The sequence below is a fragment of the Mesoplodon densirostris genome, chromosome 12, assembly GCF_025265405.1.
Source record: "Mesoplodon densirostris isolate mMesDen1 chromosome 12, mMesDen1 primary haplotype, whole genome shotgun sequence".
Taxonomy (NCBI): domain Eukaryota; kingdom Metazoa; phylum Chordata; class Mammalia; order Artiodactyla; family Ziphiidae; genus Mesoplodon; species Mesoplodon densirostris.
The window spans coordinates 30,822,706-30,829,898 of record NC_082672.1 but is presented as its reverse complement, the minus strand read 5'-3'; the positions used below and the strand labels follow the sequence as shown (position 1 = coordinate 30,829,898).

The 7,193-nt window shown below is 41.7% G+C and overlaps 1 pseudogene; it reads left to right on the top strand.

Annotated features, from left to right (window-relative positions):
• The first annotated feature begins 226 nt into the window (after positions 1 to 226).
• On the top strand, positions 227 to 1,289 carry LOC132499821 (ADP-ribosylhydrolase ARH3-like; annotated as a pseudogene).
• Positions 1,290 to 7,193: the final 5,904 nt, after the last annotated feature.

Sequence of the window (7,193 nt, the reverse complement as noted above, 5' to 3'; positions counted from 1 at the left end):
CAAAAAGAAGGCTCTGAGTTTTGGTGGGATGAAATTTCTAGGATAAGGAATAGGGACAGATGTGGCAAGATGAAGTAAAGATAGCCCAGGTCGTATCTTAATTATTTAAAAATAATTTTATACGTGAAACCTTTTATTAAGGCATCTCTTAAATTGAGAGCTTCGTGTAACATTTGTTTTAAATTTAGAATCAAGATTGTAGTCAAACGGCGGCCGGTCCGCGCGGATGGCGGCGGCGGCGGCGGTGATGATGGTGGCGGCCCGCTCTGTCTACCGCTTCCGGGGGTGCCTGGCGGGCGCGCTGCTCGGGGACTACGGCGTGGGCGCCGTCGACGAGGCGCACGACACCGCCGACCTGACTTCAGTCCTGCATCAGGTCTAGGACCTGGAGCTGGACCCCGGCTCGCCGGGGAGCGCGCGGCCAGAAGCACTCTGCTACACCAACGACACGGCCGGCCGTGGCCGGGGCGCTGGTGCAGTCCCTGCTGGCCAAGGGGGCCTTCGACGAGGTGGACACGGCTCACAGGTTTGCTCAGAAGTACAAGAAAGACCCTGACGGGGGTTATGGTGCTGGAGTGATCACCGTTTTCAGGAAGCTCCTGTGCCCCAACTGCCACGATGGCTTTGAGCCGTCCCAGTCCAGTTTAATGGCAAAGGCTCCAACGGCAATGTGGGCGCCATGCGGGGGCTGGCATCTCCCCGGCCTATAACAGCGTCCAGGATGTGCAGAAGTTTGCCCGGCTCTTGGCCCAGCTGACACACGCCTCCTCCCTGGGTTACAAGTGTGCCATCCTGCAGGCCCTGGCTGCGCACCTGCCTTTGCAGGGTGAGTTGTCCTGTGAGCGCTTCCTTGGACAACTCTTGGCCTGTATGGAGGAGCTGGAGAGTGACACCCAGTCCGTGTCAGGTGCCCGGGAGTTGGGCATGGAGGAGCGTCGTACTCCAGCCGACTGAAGAAGATTGGGGAGCTTCTAGAGCAGAACGCAGTGACCAGAGAGGAGGTGGTGTCTAAGCTAGGGAATGGCATCGCTGCCTTTGCACCGCCATCTATTGCTTCCTGCGCTGCATGGAGCCTGACCCCGAGATCCCCTCTGCCTCCAAAGGACTCTCATCTATTCCATCTCACTTGGTGGGGACCCAGACACCATTGCCACCATGGCTGGGGCCATTGCTGGCGCCTACTATGGCATGGAACAGGTGCCAGAGAGCTGGCAGCAAAGCTGTGAGGGCTATGAGGAGATGACGTCCTGGCCCAGAGCCTGCACCGGGTCTTCCAGAAGAGTCTGTGAGGGCCACAGTTGCTGGGGCTCTGCCATACCCAGCAGAAGCAACTACAGCTCGGATTGGAAACCCTGGGCTCCTTTAGCCTTGGCTCCCTGCCTTGGTCTTCCTGCGGTGTGGCCGGAGTGCACCCTTGGGGCTGGGGACTCCTTTGGGGAGGTCACTGAACAGTGGGGGAGGGACAGGTGCCTTCTGGTGCTGGGTTCCTGGCTTCTGCAGAGCCTCGGTGCTCCTGGCTCCTCTGTCAGACATAAGGGACCGGGGCTGGTTTTATTTTGGAGCAGTACTTGTGGTGTTTTCCCTTATTATCTAGGACATGGGATTTGGGGAGGTGGAAATTATCTGCAGCATCATTTCTCCTTGTTGGGATTTAACCAGTTTGCCAGGAAGTCTGCCTTTGACTGCACAGGGCCCCTGAGTGCCAAGTTTATATGGATCAGGAGGTGGACATGTGAATCTAGCTGATCTAAATGCACACCTGGCCCTTGGCTGTCATGGGTCTTGTTAACAGCTTCCAGACGAAGTCACAGAGCAATAAACAGTTTTTTAAATCCCACCCCCCCAAAAAAAGATTGTAGTCAATTAATAACCCTTGCAACAGAATGTGTAAGACAAATATTACAAGATATGTCTGAATATTGTGTTGATGTCACTCTTGTTCTCCTTCATCTCCCAAATACATAACAGATGAAGGTAAAGTGACAGACATGTACACAAATGATGGTAGTAACTGTAGGAGTTGAAGTTACTCATGACTGACAAACCATCACAACATTCCTTGCTTTTTTTCCAAATACTCCTCCTCAAGTCAGCAACAATTTCCTGTGCAAAATACCAGAACAATTTCTCCCAAGACTCAGGCTCACAGTCATCACCCAGACATTATTTCTAAATTATTGTAAACATTAATTTAGACCATAAGTTCTGATGGTAAGATACATGAATGTGTATGTTGATTGGTCAATAAACCTGATTCACAGCACTATCATCAATCATAGATTACATTTATGTGATTGTCAACCCATAAGAAACCACCATCCATGTCTGAAGGCTGAGCTGTAAGACTTACATATCAAAGCACTTGCAAGGTTCCCAATCCTCCCTTTAAGTATGAATCAAGGGATCACAAGGTTTCTCAATCTTGGTACTTATTAAAATTTTGAGGCTGATACTTTTTTGGGGGTGATGAAGGGGACTTCCATTAGCAACATTCCTCACCACTACACACTAGAGTCCAGAAGACCACCCTCCCCCTGACCCCACCAAGTTGTGGCAACCAAAAATGTCTTCTGGCATTGCCAAATACCCTCTGGGGGGCAGAATTGTTTCTGGCTGAAAACCACTGGGTTACATCCCATACCAATAGTCACTCTTCAGTAATGTAATTGATATTGTCTATAGATATATTTTATAGGGCCATAATGCGTTGAAAGGAAGTCTACATATGACTCATTGAGAAAGAATGGCAGACCAACCAGATCAACACTCATAGCCAATAATACATCAGAACTCACTTGACCACAGATGACGGTATATAACTCAATCAGGAGGCAGTGAAGTGGGAGGTGAACCATGTGGTATGATACAACAGATTTCTTTCTGTGTGTGACTTATTTTCTGCTTTTAAAAGTAACACATGAGTCTGTTTTTGAAAAAAAAAACATATATAGGAGTATGAAGAAGAAAACAAAAATTAGCCCTATTATCACCACCAGGAGACAATGGTTATTGTGGTAAATTATATATTTTTTCTAACGTTCAATGCTTTCCAATGTGATGTGCAGGGTCTTCTCTGAGAGAGATTATTCCTCTGGCCTCAGTGAAGCCAGTCTTGTCCCTAGGGCTTGCTTTGGCCAATGAAATATGAGCTACTTCCAGGTACAATCTTTAAAATCATCACATGGTTTCTCCTTGACCCTTTTCTCTCTGCCACGAGAAAAACAAAGTACTAAAGAAGGGATGTTCTTTAAGAATAAATAGTAGGACAAAGAGGACACATGAAGGAGAGCTATACTGACTCTCTGCTGGCATGAAATTTAACCTTTATTGTTTAAAAAAATTTTTTTTAAATGTGGACTTTTCTTTTAGTCTTTATTGAATTTGTTACAATATTGCTTCTGTTTTATGTTTTGGCTTTTTGGCTGCGAGGTATGTGGGATATTAGCTCCCTGACCAGTCATCGAACCTACACCCCCTGCATTGGAAGGCTAAATCTTAACCACTGGACCACCAGGGAAGTCCCACCTTTATTGTTATGCCACTAAATTTTAGGATTATTTGTTACTGCAGCATAACCTCATAAAATCTAACTTATAGTATATTTTATTCTAGTTTTTTATATACATATGTATGAATAATGAATAAAATATAATATATTATTTAAAATATTTACATTTCTATACAAATATATATTTATAATTGGAGTAATTTTCACTTAACATGTTTCTTTGTGATTTTTCTTCTCTTTGATAATTTTCAGGTATAATTATCCCTCTGTAACATGAATTTTTTTTTTTTTTTTTTTTTTTAAAAACATCCTTGCTTTCTTTTTTAAATTTTATTTATTTATTTATTTATATTTTGGGCTGTGTTGGGTCTTCATTTCTGTGTGTGGGCTTTCTCTAGTTGCGGCGAGCGGGGGCCACTCCTCATCGCGGTGCGCAGGCCACTCACTGTCGCGGCCTCTCCTGTTGCGGAGCACAAGCTCCAGATGCGCAGGCTCAGCAGTTGTGACGCACAGGCCCAGCTGCTCCGCAGCATGTGGGATCTTCCCAGACCAGGGCTCGAACCCGTGTCCCCTGCATTGGCAGGCAGATTCCCAACCACTGTGCCACCAGGGAAGCCCTGTAACATGAATTTTGATGAATGCCTGGCATTCCATTGTACTAAGTCAACCCCCCCTGTGTTATTATACTTTTACTTTATTTTCAGTTAACACTCTTATATATAACATCCCCACACAGAAGTCTTTGGTGCATCTCTGATTATTATCTTAGGATAAGTCAAGGAAGTGACATTGCTGGGTAAAGAGGGTGAACATTGGGAAAGCTTTTAGTAGAGATTAGGGTTGCTTACCATAATTATCACACTCATGGACTCTGTTCAGGGTGGATCAAGGTGTTATTTCTTCACATCCTCAGCAACACTGAAGATGGACATAAAATTCAAGAAGAAGAAATTTGAAAATGTCCGGGAGTAAAATACTATCTTTTTTTCAGTTTCTTTTCCTGACTTGCTAGTGAAATGATTTTTTTTTTTGCATGTCATTTAAAATGCTCTGCCCTTTATTTTCCAGGTCAATAAGAAATAAGTTTATAAAACCTGATTTTCCTACTCAAGTAGGATGACTAACACGGATAAGACCAAGGGTCCAAATCAATAATCCAATAACTAGCTCCAAGTAATTTGGAACAATAAAATACAGTGGAAATATCAGTATAGAAAAAAATTCATGTAAAGATGATTTTAAGTGAGCTTGAAAGGAATGAAAAGGCTGAGAAGCAATGCTATATGTCACTCATTCATCCATTAATTCATTCAACAAGTAAGTGGCTAGAAAGAGACAGGGATTATACAGATGTTGAGGACATGGTGTTGCGCAAGATAGACAGGCTTCCTGCCCTTACACAGCTTGCGGTCTAATGGCCAAAGACAAACAATTATACCACCAACAGCCATTCAACTTGATAGCACCCTGATAGGATAAAGTCAGAACTAAGAGATTGGGTGGCAGGAGTTCCAAGAATGCCAGACGCCATCTTCAAAACGTTCCTGCAAGAGAACATGCCTTTTAGCAAGTGGCAGATTTAAGATTTGAATCCAAGTCACCCTGATGCTCCAAGTCCGTATTCAGCCAAAGATTTGTACAGTATAAGTTAGGAGGGCAGTATATAAAATATGTAGAAAGAGCAAATAAGTTGACAAAACAATATCACCTTATATTTCAGGTCCATATATGTGTATCTCTAGTCTAAAAAGTAACATGTGTCTTAGTTCTTTACTGATAATGCTTTGTTAACATTTATCTATGATGGTTTTCTGTCATGATCATCACTTCCTCAATGATTTCCCATACGGGACATTGGAAAGTTGAGTTCTTTGACAAAAATTATAATTACCATATGTTTACATGCACAAATATATTTATTTCGTCTTTAGGATTAAATGTTAGTTACCAAAGCAGAAATGGGTTTTTATAACAGGGATGGCTGTTCAGGTTTGTAAAGCAAGTTAAACCTGACAGTAAGGCATGTGCTTTAAATTTCCTTGGTTTGAGGCACTGTTTACTCTGGTGGCAGCGTTGTACATAAGTCAAGCTTTCTTGCTTTCCCCCATAAACTGTTACATGGTAGAATGATTTCGGCCAACCCCGAAGGAAATATCTGAAAACAGCATATTTATTTTTGATTTAATACTGATAAGTCATGCCTCAAAGTTCCTCATTAGACTGTGTGGAAAAGCTTTCAAAATCTGGGAGAACATCGTAACCTGGATCGCCAAAATTTAAACATTTTCTAGAGGGGAGACCATCATAATTTAAGTGTTATTTTGCAAAGTTGGCTCTTGTTTATCTAGCTCAGGATCTCAATGTCTTCATTAGCTTATTTTAACTGTATCCTAAAGCAATTGTTCTCCAGATAATAAAAAATACATATTTTTATCATTTGTCACATTTTACATTTTAATTGATGGTGTTGATTAGTCTTGATGTTTGAGTCTTGGCTAAGCAGAAAAGGCATGTTTTATATGTATATATTTGTTTTCTTTATTTGTGTGTGGCTTTATTTGTGTGTGGCTGTGTGAGATAGCTCCTCAGTTAAGCACAAACTTAGACAAGAAGGATCCTTTGAAAGGTCAGATAACTTCTTGAACAAAATGAAGCCTTAATAGTTTTTCAAGCTCTTAGATAATTTTGGTGAAAGATGGGATTCTGCCTGTCATTATGGAAGGAATGATTTTCTTTTTATTGAAGTATACTTGATTTACAATGTTGTGTTCATTTCTGGTGTACAGTAAAGTGATCCATATATATATATATATATATATATATATATGAACATATATATATATTTTTTTTTCCAAGAATGACTTTACTGCTTATATTTTCTAGACCCTGTTCTGTCCTTTAGTACCACTCTAGCGGGGTGCTTCCACTCATTTCCAGCCAGAGTCTCCACCAAACCAAGCATTTTCATTTATTCATTTGTTCATGCATTTATTTGTTCAACAAATGACTGTGGGCAATCTACTATTTTCTAGTTCTTTGAGTTTCACTAAGGCTAAATAAAAACTACCAAAAACCATGCCTTTGATTCATAGCCTAGAAAATCATACTTACATGTGTGATGCATTGTAGCTTACAGAAATATTCACTTGAGTTATGTCATTTGATTCACAACAACCCTGTGAGGTAGGGAAGACAGATATTGTTTGCATTTCACAAATTAGGTAGCTGATTGTTGTGTTTTTAAGTAGAATTTTGTCTACTTAATATTAATCTAGCATCATGAATTGAAATTGTATCTATATGGTACCTACAAATGTTGACTTAGACAATAGCTGTCTCAGTGGAGTGGTGGGGAGGAAAGGATGATTGGCTGAGGAGACAGGAAAGTGAGGAAGTGGAGACAAAAACTACTTAGAGACCTCTTTTGAGGAAGTGGGGGAATAGGGAGACAACTGAAGGACGACATGAGGTCCAGGGAGGTTTTTCTTAAGGGTTTTTGAAGCATGTTTCACATGCTGATAAGAATAAGCCAATAACAAGAAGTGTATTCATGGTACAGGATAGAGAAAGGGGAAAATTGCAAGAAAAAAAATCTCTGAAGAAGCTGGAAGAGGAAAAATCCAGGGTGAAAAATAGTCTTACAAGAAAAAAAGGAGGAGTTAATTCAGTTTAACAGGAGGGAAGA